Genomic DNA, 11,885 nt, shown 5'->3' with positions numbered 1-11,885 from the left:
AATAAGGGTGTCAGATGTAGATCCTATAGTAATGTACCTTGGCTAGACTTTCCCTACCTAGCTATATATTTAAGCATAAATTTACTGTAAAAAATGCTCTATTTTTGCAGGCACTGAAGACCCACAAGTACCATTCACTTCAAAGGAACGTGCAGGTATTCAGCACTTACAAAAATCAACCAATTTATTATTAGATGCTTAAATATGGATTTAGGCATTGGAATTGAGATACCTGTATTTGAAATCATTGTCTCTTAGGCACACTTGCACTTAGTATTATTCTCATAGGAGCACTAGAGGCAGTATAATTCCTTACTCATTCAGAAACTTGAGAACATGCTTTACCCATGAGATGATAGTGCCTCCCACGCAAGAATGTATGTGAGAAACATTTTTGTCAGGTGCTAACTCAGGACAGCAACTTCCATTTTACTTTGCAACCTTGCAAAGTGATTTTTCACAGCTCTCACCTTCTCCCTTGAAATTCTTCCACTTGTATTCAAACTTTCCCCAAGTCCTTCATCACACTGACAGAGAGCAGGCAAGTGTCTCATATTGTATCCTGTTTGTAGGCAGGATTCTCTTTAAAGCCCTGGCATAAACAGGAACTGATAGTGATTGATGATGAATCACACCAGCCCTTGAGTTTCTTGTGCACTAAAATTAATCTTCCTACTATTTGCATGTGTGAACCCAGGCTGTGGTATCACAACTATTGACCTGTGCTGAAGAGCAGCACAATGAATCATAAAGTACTTTATAATAGACTCTGTCAGGACAATTTTCTTGTGTAATCCCTTTTTGATTTTTTTCATAAGGAAAAAAAGTGATAGTTATGTATATAAGGAATAAATATTAATGCATGCTTTATAAAAATATTCAGAGGGCTCAGTTAGCTAAGGAAAAAGGGCTATTTTCCACATGAACAGGTTTTTTGTTTGTTTGTTTCAATAATGTCGTCTCATTTCAGCTTTAAGATTATGTTAAAAATTTGGACTCTCATTCAGTAAAAGATTGCTGCATTCATTCTCAGTGCTTCCTGCCTGCATATGCAAGTAGTTTAGTAATGCTATAATTTGCCAGGTTTGTTTAGCAGACTTTTGAATGGCAGGTATGCAGTATAAATGTTGGTACTTTGAGGGAAAGGAATCTCCCCACTCTCCCCCATCTCCCACACAACACACACAGTATTACAGATTTTGTTCCAAATCTTGAATCTGAGCAGTACTTTAACTGATGATCAACATTAGCCTACCATGTTCTTCAGATTATGTTGATTTTAAAACAAGATGAAGCCATTGATGCTATGGGTTGATATCCCTTTTTGTATTGGTTAATAGCAGTTAGCAGACCAACTTATAATGAAGGTGCTTTGATAAATCTCAAATATTTGTGAGAGAATGAACTGCATAGTCCAGCAGTGATTTCTGTTTTCTCTTGTCTTGTCTCCTTTCCAATTGGCAGCTACAATTTAGTCAAACACAAATTGCCTGCTAGATTCTCCTGCTTAGGTGAGAACATAGAATGATTTTTTAAATTAAATTTAAATATTCACAAATGTAATTATTCTTCGAGAGAAGGAACCATCAACATTTTGAAATTTTTCATAACAAGAATCAGAATTCTTTTGTTAGGAACCATTAAATATTTCAAGACAACTCATTTCATTTGGTTGAGGTAAAACATTTTGTTTCAATAATTTTGTCTCATTTCTGCCTCTAGATTATGTTCAAAATTATATATAATAAATGATATTTGAATATCATACTAAATATACATTAAAATAGTCTTTTAATAAAATAAAAACTTAAAACACTTTGAAGTATAGTTAAGCAAAGCATTTTACTGTATCAAAAAACATATTTCAGCCTTATCAAAATGAAATCTTTTTATGTTATTGAAGGAAAAACAAAAGCATTGAAACAAAATGCTTTGGCATTTTCACATAAAAATTCATAAAGATGAAACATTCTGGTTAAACATTCTGATTTCTGTAATATTTGATGCAAAATGTCCTGTTGAAAATTTTTGACCAAAACTGCTGGTGATTCCCTTTATACCAAATGCAATAGAAATTGTTTTTCCTCATGTTGGATAGGAGGAAAAAACCTCATCCTGGTCTAAATATGGCACTTCTGAATTTGTAGCATTCTAGAATTATGTATTCATGTAGGAGCTTCTGCATAAAAAGGTGTATTTTACAGAATAAAAACATTGTTATGTTGATTAATATATGAACAAGAATTAAATAATATTATAATACCATTTATTCTTTCAGTTACTGTGTGTCCTACACTCAAACACAGAGACAAGTTGTGAGCTGGAATTTGTTTAATATTAATTAAGCAGTGTAAGTATGCAGGATGTCATATTATTACTGTTAACAATTAAAAAATGTATAATATTATGGTTTTGACCCTTAAAAAAGCATGCAAGTGAATTAAATGCAATGTCTCCCAGGGACCTACTAGACTGCAAACTTCATCTGAAATTAGAACAAGTATTGAAGTGTAATTCATGCGTTAATGGAGCAACATTAGGAAGCTGGGGGACTGTGGCGTAGACACCCATACAGTCCAATGGGTCGCCAACTGGTTAGAGAGTCGCACCCAGAGGGTGGTAGTGGATGGGTCCTTCTCGACCTGGAAGGACGTGGGAAGTGGGGTCCCACAGGGCTCGGTCCTTGGGCCTGCACTGTTCAATATCTTCATCAGTGATTTGGACGAGGGGGTGCAAAGCACCCTGTTCAAGTTTGCTGATGACACTAAGATGTGGGGGGATGTGGGCACAATTGAGGGGAGCAACAGGCTACAGTTGGACCTAGATAGGTTACAAGGATGGGCGGAGGAGAACAGGATGGGGTTTAACACAGACAAGTGTAAGGTGATGCACCTGGGGAGGAACAATCGGCACCATACATACAGGCTGGGGAACTCCCCTCTTGTCAGCACGGAGGTGGAAAAGGATCTGGGAGTCATTATTGACTCCAAGATGAACATGAGTCGGCAATGTGGGGAGGCGGTTAGGAAGGCCAACTGCACCTTGTCGTGCATCCACAGATGCATCTCGAGCAGGTCCAAGGAGGTGATCCTCCCCCTCTATGCGGCACTGGTCAGGCCGCAGCTGGAGTACTGCGTCCAGTTCTGGGCGCCGCACTTTAAGAGGGATGTGGACAGCATCGAGAGGGTCCAGAGGAGGGCCACTCGTATGATCAAGGGACAGCAGGGTAGGTCCTATGAGGAAAGGTTGCGGGACCTGAACCTGTTCAGCCTTCAAAAGAGAAGGCTGAGGGGGGATCTTGTGGCCTGTTATAAACTGGTTAGGGGGGATCAGCAGGCGCTGGGGGAGTCCCTGTTCCCCCGAGCGCCGCAAGGAGTGACCAGGAACAATGGTCACAAGCTGGCGGAGGGAAGGTTTAAGTTGGACATCAGGAGGCGCTACTTCACGGTCAGGGCGGCTAGGGTCTGGAACCAGCTTCCAAGTGAGGTGGTGCAGGCTCCCACCCTGGGGGTTTTTAAGAGGAGGTTGGATGACCACCTTGCTGGGGTCATTTGACCCCAGTGCTCTTCCTGCCATGGCAGGGGGTCGGACTAGATGATCTGCTCAGGTCCCTTCCGACCCTAGAAACTATGAAACTATGAAACATCTTCAAGTAATTCACCCAAAAATAAGATGCAAAAATAGTGATCCAGCTTCAAAGATGGTCCTTATTAAATGTAGAAAATATTTGATACTCATTTGTACCATGTTTTAATTTGAAAGTGTGGCATGCTATACAGAAAATGATAATATTTGACCAGGTCTTCCAGAATCTTAGTGTAGACTGCTGAACACCCTCTCCCCACCTCCACCCCCATCACACATGCGCGCACGCACACACCCCCACATGCATACACATTCTGTTTGTGCAAGGGGTTTTTCTGTGCTTCATGTTGGACCCTTTTGCCCCAGAGTGCCTCAGCAGGAAAATGTCATGTCTCACCACACTTTGTCACTTTGCCCAACTAGCCTTCAAGTCTGCATCTTTATGCAATGTTTAAGCACCTTTATCTGGAGAGCCAGATCATAAACAAACACTCTGCATGACGAAGCTTATCATCTCCAATTCCAGTTAGTCTATAAGTTGCATTAGTACCCTGCTTTCTGCATAATTTCAGATTAACATGCCTAACTGCTTTATCTGCAAATAATTGAAATCTGAGACAAGGGAAGTGCAAAAGTTGCTATTTTGGGACTTACAAACTTCATTGCTAAACAAGAAAGAAAGGTTTCTACACCTCCCTGCTTTTCTGCTGTCTGACACCACCAGGAAAGAGAATCTCTGAATCAGATTCAGCTGAATTGATTCAGGCCAGTGATTCAAATCACCAGATTGAATCACTATCCCCTGAATCAGCCGAATATTCTGAATCCAAAGTGAATATTAGCTGCTTCGCACAGGCCTAGAAAACATATACGCAGCATATGTCCTGGCAGAGCCTGAGCCTCACTACTCTAGTTGTCCTCCTTCCCTTCACCCAGGTCTCCCCTGCTCTGTTCAAGGGCTGAGGGAGCAAGTCCTTCACCCTGGCTCAGGCCCTGAGTTTATATGTCTCTCAAGCCCTGCCCCCTTCTGGTCAGGTGGCTTGCTAGCCCTGGTGCAGCTGCCTCTCTTTCATTCCAATGGGAAGCTTACTGTTGGTACCCTGGCTGCCGTAGCAGTGTCTTTGTTGTTCCAGCAGGGCCGTGCCCTATCGTCCTCTTTCTGGGTAGCTAACCCAGCAGTAGGTACTTGCAACCTATGAGTCCCTAGCTCTCTCTTCCCCTGCAGCCATCTCATAAGCAGTCTTCCCCACCATAGTTTCTAGGGTCGGAAGGGACCTGAGGAGATCATCTAGTCCGACCCCCTGCCATGGCAGGAAAGAGTACTGGGGTCAAATGACCCCAGCAAGGTGTACATCTAGCCTCCTTTTAAAGACCCCCAGGGTAGGAGCCAGCACCACTTCTCTTGGAAGTTGGTTCCAGATCTTGGAGGTTGGGGACCTCCCTGCTGCTGCTTCCCCCTTCAAGTAACAGGAGCCCTCCCTGTTGCAGAGTGAATATTACTTCTTGCAATGCTATTAAAATCTGGCGCATAAGAAAAAACAAACTGACAACACTAAAAATAAAAGGGTAGGGAAAACAAGACAAAATCACAGTCACAATATTTACGCAACTTCTTTGATTTTTCAAAAAAATATTCTCTTAATTTTTTCTTGACTTAAGTAGGAAAGTTTCTTAATAAAACTATTTAAATTTGGTTTCTCCAGTCATTCTTAAATCCTATGCTTTATTTAAAAACAAAATAATTTGAAAACACCCATTCCTCCTCAAGTTTTACTCAATCAATTGATACATTTTTTAACTATTAAAATTTTCAGATTTCAGTCTAGAAAATGTCTCAGATTTCTTAGTCTCCTTTACTTCTTTCTCAGTGGGTGCATCTACATGAGACATTGCACATTAGCTTAATAACGCTGCGTAGTAGCATGCTGGTCAAAAACCATGATAATAGCCTACTGCACAGTGTTATTAAGCTAATGTGCAGTAACCATCACAAAATACCCTTGCACTAGTGCTACTCTGCAGTAACTGTAGTTACTGAGCATTTAGTTAGTACTTTATTAGGCAAGTACTAAACTAAATGCGCATTAATGAAGGCGCATTAATGAATGTGTAGACGTGCCCAGTATTCTTCAAAGTGGGGAGAAAAAAAGAGATCTTAATATCATTGTATAATTAACTTAGGAAAAAGTATCTATGCTCTACTCCTAGCTAGATGAAGAAAAGTCTTCCCCTGGGAAAGTTGACTCTCTTAATTACTGTCCAAATTTGATTTGGGTTTTGTTGCTCAAACTGATTTTGCTCCCTAACAATTAGGGAGAACATATTCTCCAGAAAAGGATTTGAAACACTGAGGGACCTTAGGAAAATTATTCTTATGTTTAGACAAGAATGCGTGACTGCTGCTTAATGAGTGATATAAGATGAGGGAAGCTCTGCAGCAGCAAATAAATGGAGTAAAATTGGGTTCTGTCTCTAGAACTGACTGATCTTGGCTGTATTGGCAAATATCATGGAAGTGCCAATGAGCCTACTGATGTGTAATAATACTGTATGTGATATTTCACTGAAATGAATTTGTCCAAGAAATAGTTTTATCTAAATGCAGAATTACCATTAGATTCTTTCTCTGTTATCTGACAGTTACAATAAACAAAAGATATTGATAACATGATTTATGGTAGTGATAGGTCTTCAGAGTAATCTGAGTCAAATTCCATCTTCCTTTTCTCAGTTTTTTGCCCAGGGTGCAGAAATATTTCAATATACTCTGCAGTGTGTCCTTGAAGCTCTTCTGGTATTACTAGAAGGCTTCATGAACAATATGTTGTCTGATGGGTTAGCTCTAGTTGCAATTAAAAAGCAAGTCATGGAATCAATGGCAAAGGTCAGGTTTAGTTCTACCAGGAGTATCTTTTTCCTCCTAGAAAAACCAAAGGGGTACAGACAGTCAAGCTTTTCTCCTGGAGCAAAAATGGCCACTCCAAGAGAAAAATAAAGCAGCAAAAATAGTATTATGTTGCTCCTGTGAAAGTTTCTCCAAGGAGACTGAACTTTACACTTTCTCCCAGCTTAACTCCTCCTGGGGACTGGGAGGAGTAGAACCAGGTGAAAGCCTCTCTGGCTTCCCAAGACTGGGTTTACCCCAGTTTTCAGAAGGTGCTGTGGAGCTATGGGAGCTTTCCTGCTCCCATATATTAGGAGGTGAGGGGAGCAGCAGCCACCATTTGCAGGCTCTTCCCTAAAGTAGGCAGCTGCTGGCTTTGGGAAGAGGCAAGGGGTTTTGCTATGCCCACCATCCAATGGGACAGAGATGTAAAAGCTGACAGCCAGGAGCATGACTCCAGGAAAGTCTCCCCGACCTGGCTTCCAGTTCCTGATCGCTCTCCCTTGCCTTCTCACTGCCCAGCTGAGAGGCAGGAGAGTGATTTAAAAGGCAGTGGCTAAGAGCAGGGTTTGGCTGGGAGAAGGGCTCAGGGACCCCACTCCCACCTCCCAGCTTTTAAATGGCTGCCCCACCACTCAGCTGGGCACTGGGGTGACAAGGACAAGCTGAAAGTGGGAGCCAGAAGGTGGGTTGTGGAGGTTTTCTTCAGGTTCTACTCCAACTTTTAAATCACTGCTTTTGCCACTGAGTTGTGGAGGGCATAGAGTGGGAGCAAGGGAAATCCAGAGTGACTAGGAGCCAGGCATGCAGAGACTTTCCCCAGTCCAGCTCCTGGCTTTTCTGTACAGCCCACACCAGCCTGTTGTCCCATAGCAGAGCAGGGTGAGGCAGGTTGCTGGGTCATGGTAACAAGGCTCCTGAGCAGCAAAATGCTCCCACCTCACCCTGTATTGCTCTAGGTTAGTCCAAAGCAGCACAGGGCCTGCTGTGGTTGCTGAGTAATTTCTTCTGATGGAAATGAACATGTATGCACAACCAAGTATACTTGAATCTATTGAGATTCAGCAGCTTAAAAAAAGGAATGCTGGTATCTAAAGGATTTGATGCTCAGAAAAGGAAGATGTGGGAAAACAGAAAATCTGCAATTGGTTAGTAGTTTTGACTATAGTGTTTGTAAAATTTCATGGGAACCTAAAAGTATGGACAAATTCTGGTCAGTTCTGGTTAACCTGTGTGTGGCAGGTCACTGTTTGTGCCTGCCACTTTAAGGGCCAGAAGGCAGCAGCCGGCAGGTACCTGATTAGTGCAGCCATTTTAGATTCAGGGCTGCCCATATAAACAGGGTAGTTCTGCTGCTGGGGGCCAGGCAACAACATTGCCTGGCTGGAGGGCTACTGATATCATCTGGAGGTTAGGGAGGAGCTGTAGGGGATAGTAAGAAGGCTCCTGGTCCTGGGTATAACCTAAAACTGCACCCTGCTGGGTGTGGGTGGCCTGGTGGGGCTCCAGTGGTGCAGGAGCCCCCCAGGAAATGCCAGGCCAGTTACTACCCCAGTGAAAGGTGGATTGGGGTGCCTTAACCCCTAGCCCCCACAACTGATTGGGTTACCCTTTGTTTGGAGGGCCCAGAGGGTGGACCCTCAGAGAGAGAAAAAAGGCCATAGACTCAATGCCTGTCTGAACTTCCTGTAACTGGTCCATGCTGGGGCCAGGACTAGAAGGGTTGAAGGGCCAGGGGCCCACTGTGAGGAACGCCCAAGAGCTGAGGGTCTGGGGTTCCAACTGGCCTGGATGTGGGCCAGGGCTAGTAGCTGAAGGTCCCGGTGGGGGGATCACACCCGAAGAGGAAGCAGTTCAGGTGGCTATGTTGCCCGGTATGAAGGCGGATAAGACTGCCTGATGACAGGAATCCAGGTGGGGTTCAATGGTAGGATTCTGGGGCCCAGTATGGGGGCCAGTGATAATGAGAACATCTAGATGCTATCTGTGAGGCTTGGGCTGTGGTGTAGGGGAGGAATGGAACCACAGATAGTGCCCCCTGGCATTGGGGCAGGAAACAGGCAGCCTCCCGCTTATTACCATCTATTTAACTAATTAACATCAAGGCACGGTGGGTGAGAATGTGGGCAGTTAGCCCAGGAGCAGGTGAGCAGGCCACAGGGAAAGTGGCTCCGAGCAGGCCCCCTGTTACACTGTGCCTTCTGCAACATGCCTTACCCAGACAGCATGAGTCTGAGTTATAGATGAGAACACTTCTGTAGCTTATACTGATATTTTATAAAGGGTCTTGTTCTAATTTGCAATGAAAAGTAGTGTTTTCAAAACTTCCTACAGAAAGGGAAGTCTAAATAAAATGTTCTAAAAACCTGACATGTTTCAGTTCAAGTTTTATTAAAAAAAAAAAGTGAAATAGCTCAGTGTCACCATCCCTTCCTCTGGAGAAACCCTCCACCTCAGAGCTGAGGTGTCCCCACTACTGAGCAGCGTCTGGAAACCCTAAATGCTCTGGTTCTAGGCAGGGTTTCCAGAGCTTCTAGATTCTACCTGCATATCAGGAAACCTGGAAACCTCTACAACCAATATTTCTAATGTCTTTGCTCTGCACCAGGGACCCCAGAAGCTCTGGAAGACCTGAGAAACCAGGCATCCTGACCTTGAGAACTCCTGATAGACCCAAGGATTTTGGGGTTTCTGGTTCCCTGGCAGGGAGCTCAGAACCCCTAGGGGTCCTGAAACCAGGTTGTCATTGGCAACCTGACTTTTTTTTTTTCATATGAAATCTTTCAAAGCCACATTGTCTCCAAGAAAAGATTTCCAATGAAAAACATTTCCCTGGAAAATTCCCAGCAAGCTCTATTTGTGTTCAGGTCAAGTCTAATGACTTGGAGAGTGCATGCATGAGATATATCCCACCAAAAGGAGATCTGGCTGGGATGGTAGAAAGTGTGGCTGATTCTTCACCTGATAACACGGGTGCATTCTGAAGAGAGCAGATGCTGCACACTGAAACAATACAGGAGCTGCTCCTTGTTGGCCTACATGAATCAGTTTGTTTCTTTTATTTATATATGCAGAATCTCCTGAGTGGCTGCTGTTCAGACACTGTCTGTCCATGACCCCGGGCCAGCTCTTCCTCCAATGTAACTGTGGCTTCAGCTGGTAAAAAGAAAACAAGTTTTCAGCTCTTTAAGGTTGCCTGTCTTAGCCACAATCCTGATATTCAAAGCTCAGTTAAGAAAAATAAATCTTTAATGCTTTGAACCAAATTCTCCCCTCAATTACCCCAATAATTCCATCAAATTTATTTTGATATTTTTTCTGTGAACAATTCCAACACATTTTGTGCTGGTTCAAATCAACAAGCTAAAGCATAAGACTCAGAGCCCTGCTCAGATAACATGGCATTGTCTGATTAGCACAGGACAAAGGTTAACAACAGGATTCAGCAATGGAGAATGATGCACAAAAGTGATGAAGCAATTAGATGCTACGTTTACTCTTGTTAATAATAGTAATAACGTAGTTGTTATATTTTTCATGTATTTTGTACCATTAAAAATTTCAGTTAAGAGCTTTCTAGCTTCAGTCTGTAATTGAGGAGGATGGGAAGGGCTGAACTTGGAGAAGAGAAAACTTTCTTTTAAAATATTTGGGAATATAAAATGAAAACATGAGGAGAGGGGAGAGGTAGCCATTCTTAAGCAATCAAAAGTGTGTAATTTGAAACTAAGACTAGTAGAAATTGTGAGGAAGGATGAAGGAGCCAAAGAAATCTTGTGAAAATATTTTTCCTTCTTTGCACAGTCCTTTTTTTATTTTTTTTTTACTAATTTTTGTGGTCAACACAATTTATTTTCTTTTTTTTTTAAAGGTTTGTCTTCTTTAACTTCTTTCTCTTTCCTGATGTTGTGTAAGAGGAGATTAAATTGGTATTTGGTAATCTTAACTTGTTTAAGATTAAATTGGTATTTGGAAGCTACTTCTCTCTTTGAAGTAATCCTTGTTTAAGAGAGACAAATAGTTTAGAAGACCTCTATGCTAGTCAGTCCTGACCTCTCCCTGTTTTAATAGTAGATTTTTTATATACTCCTAATATTTCTCACTTCCTGTAGTTAATACCCTTCTAACTTTACTATGTCCATTTTGATATAGGGTAAACATAATAGATTATAATATTCTATATTCACCATCCCATTCATTAAGCATGCTGCAGGTCATGATGTATATAGGCTTGGCAGTGCTACGCTGGCTCGCTCCACGGATGAAAGGGACTTGGGGGTCATGATTGACCACAAGATGAATATGAGCTACCAATGCATGTTGCAACTGGTAAAGTAAGCAAAACTCTGGCTTGCATCCATAGATGCTTCTCAAGCAAATCCCAGGATGTCATCCTCCCACAGTACTCGGCCTTAGTGAGGCTGCAGCTGGAGTACTGCATCCAATTCTGGGCTCAACAAGTTAAAAAGGATGTGGAAAAGCTTGAGACAGTCCAGAGGAGAGCCACACGCATGATCAGAGGGCAGGAAAACAGGCCCTTATGATGAGAGGCTGGGAGCCATGGGGCTCTTCAGCCTGGAAAAGCATAGGCTCAGGGGGGACCTGGTGGTTGCCTAAAAGTATATAAGGGGTGTACATCAGGATCTAGGGGTATGCCTGTTCCCCAGAGCGCCCCAAGGGATGACAAGGTCAAACAGTCACAAACTCTTCCAAGACTGTTTCAGGCTGGACATAAGGAAGAACTTCTTTACTGTCTGAGCCCCCAAGGCCTGGAACAGACTGCCACCAGAGGTGGTGCAAGAACCTACTCTGGACTCCTTTAAGAGACATTTGGATGTTTATCTTGCTGGGATCCTGTGACCCCAACTGACTTCCTGCCCCTGGGACAGGGGGCTGAACTCAATGATCTTCTGAGGTCCTTTCCAGCCCTAATGTTTATGAAAATCTATAAAATCAGTGAAATAATATTTTGTTTACTTCTTGTTTTCAAACACTACTGCGCATTTTTCAAAAGGTGTGGGCAGACATTACAGTTCTAGTGGAAGAAATGCCAGCTAGAAGCTGGGATCATAAAGGCATTCACTCAGTTTCTTCACAAGAAACGTGCCAGAGAAAAATCTTCTTTGAACCAGGAAGATCTTTCCTGTGCACAGGAACAAATGCCTGAATGCTTCTAAAGTCTTCACAGTGGGTATGTGCAGACATTCACCATACCCAATCTAGGATCACACAAATTATTTTAAATGGTGTGATTGATTTTCTTGTGCAGGGACCGGGACTTCCCTGCTGTGATAGAAGCCGGACTTGAGGGGATCGCCTTCAGACCTCAGGTTGGGGAGGACCGGGTTAGAGAGCTTCTGGAGGGGCTGGACGCGTTCAAGTCAGCGGGTCCGGATGATCTCCACCCCAGGGTGTT

At 42.9% G+C, this 11,885-nt stretch overlaps 1 long non-coding RNA gene across 1 annotated transcript in view; it reads right to left on the bottom strand.

Moving 5' to 3' along the window:
* Nucleotides 1-1,146: 1,146 nt before the first annotated feature.
* The window catches only part of LOC109299847, a 12,844-nt gene continuing 2,105 nt past the window's right edge, over nucleotides 1,147-11,885 (bottom strand). Inside the window, exons 2-3 of the long non-coding RNA XR_002098021.1 lie at nucleotides 3,835-3,845; nucleotides 1,147-1,157 (exon numbers count right to left, since the gene is read on the bottom strand). This is a non-coding gene — a long non-coding RNA (uncharacterized LOC109299847). The remainder of the gene's footprint in view (nucleotides 1,158-3,834; nucleotides 3,846-11,885) is intronic.

This window comes from Gavialis gangeticus, unplaced genomic scaffold, assembly GCF_001723915.1.
Source record: "Gavialis gangeticus isolate Ggan-Ray unplaced genomic scaffold, GavGan_comp1, whole genome shotgun sequence".
NCBI classification, from domain to species: domain Eukaryota; kingdom Metazoa; phylum Chordata; order Crocodylia; family Gavialidae; genus Gavialis; species Gavialis gangeticus.
This window is presented reverse-complemented; position numbering and strand designations above follow the sequence as displayed.